At 39.4% G+C, this 16401-nt stretch overlaps 1 long non-coding RNA gene across 2 annotated transcripts; it reads right to left on the bottom strand.

Moving 5' to 3' along the window:
• Window positions 1-8003: 8003 nt before the first annotated feature.
• On the bottom strand, window positions 8004-16071 carry LOC140342846 (uncharacterized). 2 transcript variants are annotated; one of them, XR_011923172.1, is made up of 2 exons: window positions 12994-16071; window positions 8004-10795 (listed from the first exon to the last, which is right to left on the bottom strand). It is a non-coding gene; the product is annotated as an uncharacterized lncRNA (long non-coding RNA). The 2 variants fall into 2 exon arrangements; XR_011923173.1 differs by having other exon boundaries at window positions 8004-9284.
• Between the last annotated feature and the right edge of the window lie 330 nt (window positions 16072-16401).

Genomic DNA, 16401 nt, shown 5'->3' with positions numbered 1-16401 from the left:
CGGCTCTTCCCAGAAACGTGTTGTAAGGCTGTTTCTTTCTCCCCTTTGTTTACACCTTGGCAATATACCTGTATGTTAGTCCTTTTTTTATACTTTTGGTGATACCTTACACTTCTATCTGAAAACCTTCTTCTAGCTTACCTAATATCCTCAATTATTTTTATAGGGATTAAGGGACAATAAGAAACCCTTGATTGGGGCAATGTCCTGAAAACAATTTTCGGAGTATGCTTATATTTTTGAAAAGGCAAGACGCAAACTATCTTATCCATATATGTCCCATAAATTAACCCTATATTTAGCTATATTTATATACTTGATCACATAAATTCTATTTCTATGATATTTTTATATGCATTCTAGTCAGACCTCCAAATTTGGACTCGACCAGGTTGCATACATTAAACATCTGCTCTGAATATTGCATTTAAGTCCTTTCCAACCCAAAGAGTTAAAAAATCAATCAGGCTTGCAGCTAACACAAATATAACTAAGTGGTAATTCTTTATTATTAGTTAGTTAGTAGGTATTTCTACCAAATGCCTCTCATTTGTATTAGGTACCTACTCATTACATATCTAGCCAATTTCTAACCCAAAACTGAGTTTTGACCCTTATGTCACTTCTGGACTATTAACCATCAACAAGTAAGTCATTACAATCACACTTCTCATCTTATCAAAAAAAAACCCTCTATACCCTTTAAATACAGACTTATTCTTAATTATTACACACACATATATGAAGCAATGCAAAATGAATGGAATGTTTTTATTGGAATAGCAAACAAAAATTTCAACTCACACAAACACAATACCTTATTAGACAATATCTTCGACATCTACTGCACGTATGTTCTAGCATTGATGCTTGCATATTACTACATATTTTATGCATACGTTTCATATTTTTATCATATGCTCCTTTGTAGATAACTGTACTTTCGGGACAAAACGCAATATCAATATATATGAATACATTATGCTAGGAATGTCTACTGATATATATTACTTTAATGAACAGCGATTTATATTACTGTTTATGATTATGAGAGTTTCAGTACGAGTCTCCATATCTTCTAAGGAAGCAAAAATGGGCTTAACACGTCGGGTAGTTTTGGGAGTGTCCGGGCCTGGCGCCCTTTTGGTCCAAAGTGGCAGGCATCATTCAAGAGTTAACTGATGTCTCAATCCATAGTAGACCATAACTCTCTACTTAAACATTTACTCAACGCAGCAAAGGTGTGTATTCCAGTACTCTGAGTAAGCAACACCCCTCCTACTACACCTCAGTGGTTCGGGAGAATTAATGAATTTAAAATCCCTGTCCTATCTTCATCTATTAAAAGTTTCTCAGTAATCTGTAACGACAATGGTATTGGTATATTGTTTTAAACTATGACTTAATTGTAATTATGGTATTGCTGTATATTTCGTTTGAATGTTTATGTTTCTGTGCAGATTGCTGAATAAAAAAAAAAAAAAAAAAAAAAAAAAAAAAAAAACGCTCTAGGACCTTTTTCAACTATAGGCATTAAACCTACTGGTCTGTAGTTACTTGGTAATGACTTTGCTCCCTTTTTATAGAAAGGAATCACATTGGCCATAGGCCAGTCCATTGGTACCATGCCAGTGATTAAACAGTCTCTAAAAATTAGAAACAATGGCTTTGACTAAGCTCAGCTCTTTGAGGACACGTGGATGTAATTCATAAGGTCCTGGTGCTTTGCCAACCTTGATTTTGCCCAACTGTTTATCGATCATATCAATTCTGAGCCATTGTGACTCATTTAAGGCAGTGACATTGCTATTAGCAATTTAGCAATTTTTGAGCTCTGCCTGTAAGGCCCTGGTCAGCATCAGTCCCCCAATCTAACACCGCAGTATTCACCTATAGCAAGCCCCCGCTAGGCCTCCCCCGCTAGGAGAGTGGTTGTGTCTCCCAGCAGTCCGTTGCCCCCAGGACTTACTGCGCAAGGGATGGTGTCTTGGAATGGGCTGGCAGCAAAGCCAGGAGCCCACAGATAAAGCAGTACCAAGATTCCAACAGAGCCAAGTCCAGAACACAGAGCAGAGGCCAAACACAGAATATCCGTCCACTAAACAAAGTACACAAGAGCAAAACACAAGCAGAGTCAGGGTCACAGCAAAAGGTCGGTCCAGGCTGCATACAAAAGATAGGTCAGGAACAGGCAAGGTCAGCAACAATAAATCAGAAAAAACACACTTCAGCACAGATAGCCCAGATATACGCTACAACAGGCACTGGTGACTGGGAGCAGAGAGGCTATAAAGTCCCAGCAGCCAATAGCAGTGCAGGACTCAGGAGTCAGGAGCTGATCAGCCTCTAGAATCCCCTTTAGCTGAGTGCAGCCTAACAATGGATGCCATAAAATACATCAGGCTGTACAACTAAAGGGAAGCAGGGGCTGCTGCAAATGACAGCATTGACAAAATAAACAGTGTTTTACACTGCAATGGCGCACAGTGCGGAGTCACCGGACAGATGAGCATCTCCTAACGCTGCCATTTTCCTTTGTGTCCACAGAGCAAGTGTTTAATAAATCCGCCTTTTCTTTATCCCCAGTTACCAACCCAGAGACATCCTTTAAGGGGCCTACATGCTCAGATCTGATCTTTTTGCTAATATTATATTTAAAACATATTTTGGGGTTTGCCTTACTTTTCTTTGCAATCTGTCTTTCAGCCACATGGTAATCCTCTTTTCCCAGCGAAAACTCCCTCCCTTCCTCCTTACAGAGCACTGACCCAGCCCAGAAAATTCCTTGGCATCTCACATTACATAATACTGTGGAACCACAAGGTCCAGCATGCCTGGAGTTCAACATTAGCAGGGCGCTACACATTCATATAAATTGTTGTGTCCACAAATGATTGGATAGCTTCCGATATGATATTCCATATGTCCTTTTTTATGCTGTTCTTTCGCCAGTTGTGTTGGGATTAAATCGTCCAAAGGCAAACAAAACTCCATAGGGTATATTGTCTTAGCGACCCCATTATTAGGTCTTGGGTAATTTGGGACCCTCTGGTAATTAACCTAACTTTCCTTCTACTATACTTATTTTCCTGAGCCGTCCCCAAGTTTTCTACTCCCTCTTTCATTGGCTTGATAGATTCAAATATATACTGTATTTTTCGGACCATAAGACGCACTGGACCATAAGACGCACCAGTTTTTTGGAGAAGGGAAATGAAGAAAACAAAGATTCTGAAACAAATAGTGTCCTAAAATATTTTATGTGCATTAAAAACCAACAGGGACGGGACAGCAGCTGGGAAGGATACATTTTGATACATTTGGACCATAAGACGCAGGGACTTTTTCCCCCCACTTCTGGGCGTCTTATGGTCCGAAAAATACGGTATATATATACCTCTTCCTGGTTCTTATCTTCTTTCGCATACTCCGATTGTCTATTAACAAATGTTTGTGTGGCAGTACAGCACAGATGGATTGTCATCCAGATGAATAACATCTTTCCATCTATACTCCAGAGTCATTGATGTACCAATCCTCGGCTTCAGTGGTACTCTGGGAAAAAAAATCCAGGGGAATCAAATTCTTATCAGTAATGTTGTTTACATGCATAAACCCATTTTTCTATCTTCCTCTTTTTGATGCCCTTTCTGGAGATGCTTTACTTTAACCACCTAATCACTATGACTATGAAAGATCTTGTCCCGTTTGCAAGAAGACTTTGGAACAAAATTCTTAATCATTAGACTGTCCTTAAAGATCCCAAAACAGAAATGGGAATATTTCAAGTCTGTTCTACACAAACACACTGAAAATTATATTCCAATGGGTAATAAGTTTGAGGTTAAAATTAAAACCCATGTGGCTCACAGATAATGGTAAAAAAAAACCATAAAGAATAAGAAAAAGGCATTCCAAAAATATAAAAATGAAGGATCACCTTCATCATTTGAAAACTATAAAGAATATAACAAAAGATGTAAAAGAGAGATAAAATGTGCAAAACTTCAAAATGAAAGACAGATTGCAAAGGAGAGTAAGCCAAACCCCCCAAAATGTTTCAAATATATTAATAACAAAAAGTTCAGATCTGAGCATGTAGGCCCCTTAAAAGATGTTGCTGGGTTGGTAAATGGGGATAAAGACAAGGCAGATTTACTAAACACTTTTTTTTAGCTCTGTGTTCACGAAGGAAAATGGCAGAGCTCAAGTCCAAATTCATAATAGCAATGTCACTGCCTTAAATGGGTAACATTGGCTTAGAATTGATATGATTGAGAAACAGTTGGGAAAAATTAAGGTTGACAAAGCACCAGGACCTGATGGATTACATCCACGTGTCCTCAAAGAACTGAGCTTGGTTATTTCAAAGCCATTATTTCTAATTTTTAAAGACTCTTTAGTCACTGGCAAGGTACCAATGGATTGGCGTAAGGCCAATGTGGTTCCTATCTTCAAATCATTACCAGGTAACTACAGAGTTGTAATTAATGATTCATACTCTGAATGGTCTAAGGGTATTAGTGGTGTACCTCAGGGTTCAGTGTTGGGACCTTTACTGTGTAACATCTTTATAAATGATAAAAGTACCATTTCTGTGTTTGCAGATGACACCAAACTATGTCATGGATTTATGTCCATACAGGATGTCTATAATCTACAAGCAGACCTGGATGTACTGTGTGATTGGGCAGCCAAGTGGCAAATGACATTGATTATAGATAAATGTAAAGTTATGTACTTGGGGGTAACAACATGCATGCTTCATACTGTCTAGGGGGAATACATTTGGGGGAGTCAGAAATGGAGACGGATCTGGGGGTTCTGGTAGATCATAGACTTAATAACAGATTGCAATGCCAAGCTGCAATATCTACAGCTAGTAAAGTACTTTCTTGTAATAAAAGAGGAATAGACTGCAGAGATGGAGACATAATCCTGTCCCTGTACAAAGCATTGGTCAGACCTCATCTGGAATATGCAGTCCAGTTTTAGGCCCCAGCTCACAAAAAGGACATTGTGGACCCGGGGTTTTTTTTTTGCCTTCCTCTGGACCAACTATGTCTTATAGGGTTTTATATCTGGGATATGTTTATTTCCCTAACGGTTTAACTTGATGGACTTATGTCTTTTATCAACCTAACCTACTATGTAACTATGTATCCTAAGGAACAAACGTTCAGCCATAGCCTCGGAGAGTAGGAGGGAGTTGGTGGCACAAAATGTCAATGACATCATTAATAACATCCAACAGAATAACATTAATACTCAAGTAAAGGTGGCTGGAGATTTCATTAACCATTTTAAAATGTTAGTGCATGCTGTGGTAGGGCAGGGTAAAAATGTATCATGGGCTTTGGTATGCACACAAGGGCAGTCGGAATAATTAACTAATATTAAACTGATTGTACAAGCTTTACATGAAGGACAGTGGCTATATGAGTTAGCGACACAGCCTGATAAACATTACCAAGGCTAAATCCTTTACTAATCCTAAACAATTGGCAAATACCTGGGTGGGTTGTCCTAATGTAAAATTATGAAAATTGCTATGCATCTTTTTTAGTGTCATATACAAAGTCACCAGTGTGAGCTCTATATTCAATCGTGTCAGTAGGTTTGCTTACTGGGCAGTCCACTATACTGCATCCGAGGGTGAGTTATGCACATGTGGTACTGGGGGAGGGAGGTTGAAAGCAGGTTGATATTTCTCTGTTCTAAACATGACAATGATGTCTTGTGTATTCCAGGCCAATATGAATTGCTAACTGAAAAATGTTGGGACGATAATGTGTAATGCATGGCCACACGCACACCTAAATATGTGTATGCCTGGGCACACATACACATATTTAGATGTGTGTTATACCTGCTTGTCATATTCATCAGCCTTCAATCCTTCAGATCTCCTAAACCCTTGGTTGTAACTACTTGAAATTTTGAGGGTACACCGAGGACCCTACGAGCTACTACTAACCAAAATGTATTTAATATTTTTAAGATATGGGGGTAACATGTTGCCAAACTTTGTAAACTTGAACATTGAGGTTGTTGTGGTTTCAAAGGCAAGTGCATTTAGGAGCCCAAAATAGAAAATTTAGGGAACACATTTAGGGACGTCCTGGGTCACTTACATAGCAAGAATTGGGGTGGTGCCCCTACATATATACCTACATTTCTTTGAACCCTAATTTATCTGGAATGGTGAGGTGCAGGAAACAGAAAATGTAGGTTCAAGTGGGGGACACTTGCTCCTTGCTATGTAAGGGGGCCCGGGGGTCCCCACTTTACACATTTGCTTTTGAAACTGCACTCCCAATGTTGTATTTTCTCAAGTGTTTAAAATTGTGATTCCCATATCTTCAAATGCTTTAAATCTAGTGAGCTGAGATTTTGTATATATATTTTTACTATTATCTGTGAGGGTCCTCTGTGCTTGTACACAGAATTGTAAAGCTGCAGAATATAACATGCAGCATTGACACACACAGCTATCACACTGTGCTGATGATATAATTAAACACGCCCACTGGGCGGATACATTTTTATAAGTTTTTATTTTTTTATATAGAAGTCACAGCACAACTATAGAATGGGGGAGGGACAGCCTGTGTCCCCATCTCATTCTAGCTGCGCTCTTCTCACTGCCCAGCTCTTATCGGCAGCTGGAATCCTCTGCACGGATGACAGCTGAGAACAGAGCAGCCTCTCCATTGTCCTTTCAGTGGATTAGAGCTGCAGATATGAGCCAAGTAGAGGAGGCATGGCAGCCGGGCGTTCCACCCACTAAAAGGGGGCTGGTGACAACTATGTCCATGCACATATTTAGAAGTGTGTGTGTGTATACTATTACAAAAAATCTTCATGATTCAACACCATTAAGCTGAACCCCAGCTAGATCATTTGAAGAGCACTATTTAGGCTCCTAGGTATCACACAAGCCTGGAAACTATTTGTCCAGAGGACAGTGGAAGCCGTGGAGCATGTCCTCCAGATAGATGAGACCAAAATACAGATTTTTGGGAAGGCACATCACTCGACCATCTCACATAGTGTGTTTTGTATTTCTCCCCTTTTTAGGTGTTCTTCCAGTGGCAACAAAATAAATAAACATATGCTGCCTTTTTGGACATAATGCGATGGTCAATATTTTTGCCCAAAATTGTATGTATGTCTGGCACTTATGCTTCACTCAAACAGAAACAGGATGAAGAGAGTTTACATCTAGGAGACTAATTAGTGTCTTTCACATGATCTAGCTAGGATTTAGCTTAGTGGGGTTGAATCATAAAGAATATTAGTAATAGTATACACATACATATCTATACTAATGTATCTGTATTTATATACACAAAATATTAACATTTCACAGTTGAAAACAAACCATGTAAATTTGCACCACAAAAACAATGTTATATTTTTGTATCATTTAAGAGGTGTTTGTTTGAAAAATAAAGATTTTTTTTTCCTTTTCTTTAGACAATGCTTCTCTGGTGGTACAATCAGCAGCCATTGATATACGCCAAGCGGTGGATTATGGAGAGGCTCGCAGACTGTGGACCCCTGCAGGTACTCACCCAAGTGTGCTCCAGTTACAGCATACTTCGAGCAACCTGAAGTGGAGGAGACCTGATCTTCTTTGGTGAATATTGTATTTTGTCTTTTCCTCTTGTTAAGGGGCAGTGTTTTAGAGTGTTTTTTTGTTGGGGAAGGTAGTATTGTCTAGAATGGTTTATCAATTCCTAGATTTTATTATTTTTTTTTTTATTACAGCCCACTCTCCATCACGACAGCTGCTGATTGTGGAGCGGCCATCCAGACAGTCGGCCGTCTCCCAAGAAGCAGATGACATGTACGCTGGGGAGTCAGAGTCAGCCGTGGAAGATGAGTCCGCTGCAGAGTAGCAGCCCGAGTCCTTAGACGAGGTGGCCGAGGCAACTGCCTATAAACTAATCTTATAATCCCCTTTTGTTAAAAATGTTTAAATCAAACACATTCTCACGCCACTTTCACCATTTTTATTTAGAAATACAAAGATCAAGAATGATTTCATGTAGCTTCCAGTCATCACGCGTCAGATGAAGGTTCTTTCTAGGTTGTTGGCTAGAATGAAGAAAAATAGACATGAGTTGTGGCAAATGTTTTGGCTAATGTCAGCCTTAATCTGTTATCCTTGACTAAACTACTTTTACTTATGGTGTTTAATCTACAGCTATTGGAGCAGCCTTGCCATCACCTCCTCCAGAGGACACAAGTTCCTTGTCTTAATTTATGTATTTACTATGGGTGTTTCTAAGTTCTTAACATTCCTTTAGGCCAAATGATATAAACTAGGATAGAGTTTGTTAGGCCTAGCTCCATCAAGTATCATTAGGAGTGTATGACTAGCTTCATGTCTAGGCAGCTTTTAACAGAAGACAAAGGTTAAATGTCACTTAGCCAACAAACTGCATCACTTTAGTTCCATAGCCATAATTAGCTTGGCCCCAGGAATAACCTTTTCTTTCTTGTTTGGCACGGTGTAGATAACAAAACAGTAAGAACTTGATGAAACTAGATAACATAATTCATTATTTAGCACTGTGCAATTTAAGAACTAGCTTTATCTTATATTATATCATTCGCTCAGTACTTACAGCTCAAATTTTTTTTGTCTCCTTCCACATACACAGCCAGTTCCACATCGAGGGAGGCAGCCAGCCCTGAGGAGGTCCTATCCCCACCCCCGCCACATGGCAGACATCCTGTTGATAAGTTTCTAGTTTAATTTGTTTTGTTTTTCCAAGGACAATAATGTTTTTCCCCAACTCTTCCTGTTAATATATTTGTTTTTTCCTCACCCGCCAGGAAGTAGACATGATAGCCTGTATTGGCTGCACCGGAGGATGTCTGCCATAGAGTGTCAGCTGGGGAAAGCCCCTCCTCAGGGTCTGCCCAGACGGTACCAGTTTTAAAAAAAGAAAATAAATATGTAAATATGTTTTGGAAAAGTATTAGAATTTTAGATTTGAAATAAAGATTTGTATATATTTATTTTGTTTCAAAAAATTCAGTAGAGGTTTAAAAAAAAAAAAAAAAATCAAACTAATTTTTTTTTTTTTATTTGTTTCAAACACAAGTCACACATTTTTAAACATCCTAAAAAAAATAGTTTTTACACAATGGTTAGTTGCACAGCAAAATATATAACCTAATAATATCCTACACCAACCTGTTTTTAAGCTTGGAAAAGTTGTCACCATTCCTGTATTCTTCTCTGGTCATCTCTTCAATAATAATCTGACCTTAAAAGTAGCATAGTTGTGTTGTTTTAGAGATGTCCTCTTCAAACTAAATGTGATTGTAACATAATTCAAGAATACATTTTGCATCCAGTACACAGCTGAGCCCCTATTTATGTTGGTTTAACCCCTCTAGCGTTCTAATTCTGTCAGTTTTTTGATGCAAAAAGTGATCCTATTTTTTTTTGCATAGAAATTTATGTTTGTATTGTGGGCTTGTAATTCTTAGGATTAACTCCCGGGTATGATAATTATATTTATTTATTATATTATAATCATAAATTATAATATAATACATAATTATAATATTAGTTTTAAAAAATAATGAAATAATAGACAACAATGTAATTTAAAATAAAATATAAAATTAAAAATGTACTTTTATTTTATGTTGTAAAGTGTTTTTTTACTGTAAAAACCATTTAAAAGCAGATTACATTGTAATCTGCTTTTAAATTTCCCGCCCGGCCACACCCCCATACATCACCCGGAAGATGACACATCCTCCCGGGTGATGTGAGTGGGGATGTCCCGCCCCGCCTCACCCCGACGAATCGGGAATCCACCCGAGTCACACTCGGGATTAGCGCTGGGTGGTTAAACAACAGAAATGTAGTTGGGTCATTACAACAATACTAGTATAGTATTGAGTTTAGACTTTATACTTGATTAGAATAATTTAGGAAATTTATTATATTTTAGACACATTTCCAAACTTCCACTTTCTTCTTTGATGAGATAACCAAACTGAATTTTGAGCGTACTTAGCCCACATTAAACTAAACTTTTATAGGTGACGTGTAGAATAATTGTGAGGTACACTAACCTGTGGACATTGGTCAAACAGAAACCAGACACTAGGCTAACTTATCCAAACAAATGACTTCAGGCAGGTGAACCTAAACACTGTAGTTGTCATGGAGTCATGAAAACATTTAGTGATGTTACACTTGGACTTGTTGAAGAAGACAGGAAATATGTCTCACCTGGCACCCAGCATCCACCTACTGCGTTTGATTAGCCTGGGCCGCCTCACTAGGACGGCCTGACCTGGACCTGGTGGTGGGTCCCAGCCCTGCAGGAGGTAGAGCCGGGCCTGCAGGTGGTCTATTTCTTTGGATTTGCAAACCCAGCATGAAGAAATGCTTGCCCTAATTCATATTGTTGGCCCAGGGATTCACTGAACATGTTACTGAGATGATCAACTCGTAACATGTATGCACCCAAAATGGCCGATGTTTGTTTTTGGACTGATTCACTCAGACGCTGCATGTCATTATGTCTTTGTTGCTGTTCTTTATGAAAAAGACTATACATGCCCACCATATGTTGTTGGTTAATTTCTCGGTCCTGGCTATTCTGTCTTAAGGTTTCATGCAGGAGTGCAACAACCTGTTCTAAATCATTTGACCTTGGGGCAGCCATCCTTGACCCCATCATTCTATGGCCAACCGGCCTCTGACTGAGGTTTAGAAGCTGTTTGGTCACACTGGGTTCATCCAATCCACTGGGTGCTAAAAAAGAATAAAAAGAAAAATGCATAAAAAAATAAATAACATAACTTTGGGGTCACCATGACATTATGTAGACAGCATCTTGACATTGGGACACAAACAAATCTAGTGAATCTATACACATTTCTTCATAATGCAAAACATTCAACATGAACCATAGAAAGGATTTACCCCCCTTAGCAGTAATACCGAGTGTGACTCGGGGTGGAATCTACTTGCAAAAAGCGGTAACCCCGAGTCACTTCTGCATGGTGCATCACATCTCACTGGTGATGCGAGTAGCAATAGTAAATTCTGGGGGTGATGCCAGTGGCGATTTCCCGCTGGCATCACATCCAGAATTTACAATTGCTCATCGCATCCTCCTGGTGATGCCAGCAGCTGTTGGTGGATCCAGGGGGTGAGGCAGGGCGGGACATCCCCATTGCATCACCGGGGAAGATATGACATCTTCCGGGTGATGCGGTGGAGTGATGGATTCTGGGGCGGGAATTTTAAATATTTTTTTTACAGTACACCAAGCATCATTGCCCAGTGCCCCAATTTACATTTTGACCACTATTAGCCCTGACCTTGATCTGACCTTTTGTTGAACTTTTTGTGGCTTATAAATCACTTCCTGAATGTATCATTTCATCACTTTGTCTTTGACTTTGATTGTTTCTGACTGATTACTGGAGACCACATGGCATCCAAAAGGCATCTTGCAGGCACTGTTTTGGAGGAACTTGAAAGCAGTGATAGCGATTTGGAGTCCCTTGTGGAATTAAGCGATAGCGATTCACCAGGAAATTTGTCATCAGACTGCGAAAGTGAACTGAGCGATTATTCTGAACCTGAGGTCCGTGCTGTGCGCATATGGTGCCCTGTTGACCTTGATGTGGACCAGGCAGCACCGCCAAGATTTCCATTTACCGGCGCACCTGGGATGAAAATTGAGGCTGAATGAGACGACCCCCTGGCATACCTGAAGTTGTTTTTGACTGATGAAGTTTTCAAAAAAAATTGTTGCAGAGACAAACAGGTAAGCTGCTCTGTGTTTGCTAACTTTTTGAAATTTTTTGATAATATTTTTTATTTTATGCAAACATATATGCTGCTCGGTGTTTGCTAACATATTACTTGCAACCTTCACACTATAAAAGAACATATCCTAAAATACATTTTTTTTTTGTTTTATGCAGGTACGCTGGACAACAACAAGGTGCTCCACACCTGAGGTTTGCAAGAAGCAGAAAGTGGGAACCTCTAACCAAGGATGACATTTGGCTGTTTCTGGGCTTGGTGATCCTGCAGGGAGTTGTGGGCAAAACCATGCAGAAGTGGTACTGGTCCAAGAATAAAATGATTGCCACTCCATTATTTGGCTCAGTCATGCCTGAATATCGCTTTTCCCTCATCATGAAGTACCTGCACTTAGCAAACAATGAAGAATTTGATGAGATTACTCATCCTGCACCAAAACTCAAGAAAATTTGGGAAGTTTCTCAGATGATTCTACAAAATTTCCAGCAAACCTATGTGCCAGAAAGAGATGTCAGCATTGACGAAAGTCTAATGGCTTACAAGGGGAGGCTCAGCTGGGTGCAGTACATTGCGTCAAAGAGGGCACGATTTGGCGTGAAAACGTATATGCTGTGCGAATCCTCATCTGGCTACATCTAGAATATGGTACTGTACACTGGAAAAGGGACACAGTTCAACCCCAGATACAGCCATTAATGTGCGTGGTTTGCTGCTCAAAGACCGATGACAGAGGAAGGAAGAAATGCAAAGAAACCAGGTTCTACTGTCCTGACTGTGATGTTGGACTTTGTGCAGCACCCTGCTTCAAAATCTACCACACCTGGGATGTCTACTAAAAATGTATATATTTTTGATAAATTTGTATTTTTAAATTACATTGTTGTGGTCTATTATTTCAAGGCCTCTCTGTACTTGCTCAACAACCTCCTCCTGTTGATGCGGATCTGTTAAATATCCTAAAAACACCAGAAAATAGAGTGAGCTTGACTATGAAACATAATTTGTATTGATTGGTTCCCAAAATAAAAAAAAACCATAACAGTCCAAGACAAACAAATGCGTGAAATGCAACATGTAGGGGAGCTGAAATATTACACATGAGTGTGGTTATAAACATGATTATAGACAGCTGCACAATGTCAAACACGATATACCATGAAAGTTAATTTTACCAGGAGGAAGACCAGTGCCATCTTCCACATGTGAAACTCCATCCTCGTGATCCTCATCACACAGAGAGGGCAAGAGGGGACTTCTGCGCCTCAGGGCGTACTATTGTCAAAAATGAGAAAAACAAATTGTTGATGCAAGTAAAAAGAAGGCAAAAATAAAAAACAATAAACAGCTCATCTTACATCTAAGATTTCCACCCAAACAAAACGAAGGAAAAACACAATAAAAGTTTGGCATAAGTTCAAATTACTAAACTGTTGCAATTCAAAAAAAAAACATTTGTAGTTCAGTAATTAGCCTAAAAGGATTGAACATACATGGTTGACAAGCATCAGCGTCATCCCGGTAGTCCATCCCTACCACTGTTTCTGGCCCAATGAATGGCAACACTGATCTTTCATACTCCCTGAGACGCAGCACAAGGTGTTGGGGATAGGTCCCACTCCTTACGGCCTCTGTGCACAGGACCCCTTTGATGTGTCCGACGACGTCACTCTTTTGACACTTTTTGGGTAATGGTCCATTGTGTACTGCCTACTGCATTAACCCTCCTGGCAATTTCCTCCCAGAGTCCCTGCCTTACAGCATGTGAGGTCTAAGAGTGCAATCCCCCATGGATATGCTGAAAAAATTCAGCCACCAGGTTGAGGGCCCAGGGGCCTAGATGGTTCTTGGCCTGCTTGTCTAGACAACCTAGCTTGCCTGAGGGAGCTGCCTGCTGGTCTATGGGCTGGAGAATGCCCTGGGGTGGTAGTGCCAGTGGTGGTGGCAGTGGTGGCAGCAGTTTTGTTTTTTTTTTGTTTTTTTGTGGAGGATCCATGGTCCTAGGAGGAAAAAAGAAAAACAGTTATAGGACCACCCAAAAAACACATTTTTGATGAATAAAGTAAATGGTGGATTCTTACCTTTCCAAAAAGTTTTTTTTTTTTTTTAAATTGCAAGCAGAAAGGCCAAAAACGTATCTGAAAATATATGGGTTCGCAATGGCACGCACACGTTTACGTGGGTATGTGCACGGTCATGGTGCGCACATACGAACGCATCATATATATGTGCGCTGTGCGTATGCATTCGCGCATTCGGCGTTTATGATTATGTAGGAGATTTTATGCAAGTTAGTAGTTTTTGCGAATGCAGTCGTGGCCGCAACTGCAACAATGTTGGTTGCTGCAGAGGATAATAGTACTCCAGGTGACGAGCGGCCTTCAACAGTGTCCACAAGTCTTGTACGGGTCCAGGAACCACGCCTTTTCCTATAGCGGATAAACCAGGATGACATGCGGGAGTATGATGTTAAAGTGCAATTCCGCCTGTCATGTCATGTCATCCATAACCTCTACACTCTTTTGGAGGACAAAATAGCACCCAAGACCAGAATAAGCCAGGCTGTGCCAGGAATGACCAGACTCCTGGCCACTCTATACATATTAGGCAGGGGATCATTCCAGACAACCTCTGGCTTAGTTTTTGGCCTGAGCCAGCCTACAGTATCCAGGGTGTTTACACAGGTCAAAATGCCATTGTGGACCTTGTCCCACTATAAATTAATTTCCCTCACACAGCTCAGGAGTGGAGGAATGTAAAGGGGGATTTCATCAGGCGAGCAGTATTTCCAAATATTTTGGGGAGCATCGATTGCACCCATGTGGCCATTCGGGCCAATAAACAACAGGAAATCTCATTTTGAAACCAGAAGCAGTATCATTTGGTAAATGTACAAGTAGTCATTGATGCCAACAGGAGAATCATGAGTGCACGCACAGGTTTCCCAGGATCATGCCATGATGCCTATATCCTGCGTCAGACAGCCCTCTACCAGAAATTCATCTCGGGAGAAATGCCTGAGGGCTGGTTATTAGGTATTGTATAATGTCATTACTGTAATACAACAGTAGCAGTAAAAATAATTAATTAGGTAAATCATAAAGACTAGTACAATTGATGAAAGGCCAGTCCCTAAGTAATATAAATATAAGTTACTGAAGTAACTGTGCGGAGCCTTTATATTGTAATTAGACAAGGAAATGATAGAAAAATTAGCGGCTCTTTATGACAAACTTGACTAAAACTAGATAAAATCCTTTAAGTCGTAAAAAATTATCCTACAAACATAACAGTAAACATAAATCATGCAAACACAATAAGAGAGAACCTTTTGTGATTACTATACATAGTACAAAATCTCTTAGCAATGTATAGTATTGATGTGTTTCAAGAAAGGATGTTCATCCAACACTAGAGTCAGAATAATTAGTACTGTTATTACGCTCTCTGCCCGATGTGTTTCGCCCTAATGGGCTTCCTCAGGGGACAATGAGACTCTACAATTCAATAGATCACGGTCAATAGAAATACATAATGTTAGATTGCTATTAACAAGCAGTAACTCACTTGATATTTTGACCCGGTAGAAAGTACTAATGATAGGATGAAGGATCAGAAACTGAACTCACATCAAGGGCCAGAGTTTTAGATAGCAGGTAAGTAGGTTGGATAAGCTCTATATTTTATAGAATCTCAGTTAAAAACCACTAAAATAAATATTATGAACTGCCATTGTCTAATTCAAAATAGTTAAACTTACTTGGACGGTATAATGGTTAGTGTAACTTATTGAAAATTAATTTCTTAGATCAAAAACATAGGAATTGGGGGTATTCTATGAGAAAGCAAATATTTGATGTTAGAAATAAGGTATTTATTATCAGAAAAATGGTAGGATAATGCAATAATTAACTTTATAAATAAATGAAAAGCAGTTGATAAGCACAACATAAGATATTTGTAGCTATATATAGATGTACTCCTTGGGGTACATAAACATACCTTAGTAGGATATGAAGCTTGTATACATATAGTGAGCAATGTTCTTAAGAGAGTGATATTATGATGACGTACCTAATAACTGAGGAGTACAGGAGTAAGAAAATAATCCAGTACTGCAAAGGGAAAAAAAAAGAAAAGGGAAATAGTAAAAACTGATTACATATACCGTATTTTTCGGACCATAAGACGCATTTTTTCCTCCTAAAGTGGGGGGAAAATCAGGGTGCGTCTTATGGTCCGAATGCAGAGGTACAGGGTGAGACTACAGGCTGTCATTGCCAGCAAAGGGTTTTCATCCAAGTATTAGAAATGAACATTTTATTTTCAGCTTTTTAATTTGTCCAATTACTTATTACCCCTGAAATGAAGTGATTGTGTAATAAAGGATTTAGTTCCTCACATTTATGCAATCTTTCTGTTCAACCCACTGAATTAAAGCTGAAAGTCTGCAGGTCAATACATCGGAGTTGTTTTATTTAAAAAAAAGCTGGATGCTTTTCTAGAAGCACAGATTACTACTATTATGGAAAGATTACAGACTGCTGATCCAGGGAACATCCCATTGTCTCATAGAATCAGGA

Source organism: Pyxicephalus adspersus, chromosome W (assembly GCF_032062135.1).
Source record: "Pyxicephalus adspersus chromosome W, UCB_Pads_2.0, whole genome shotgun sequence".
In the NCBI taxonomy this organism is placed as follows: domain Eukaryota; kingdom Metazoa; phylum Chordata; class Amphibia; order Anura; family Pyxicephalidae; genus Pyxicephalus; species Pyxicephalus adspersus.
The sequence above is the reverse complement of the archived record's forward strand: the minus strand, read 5'-3'. Positions and strand labels throughout refer to the sequence as shown.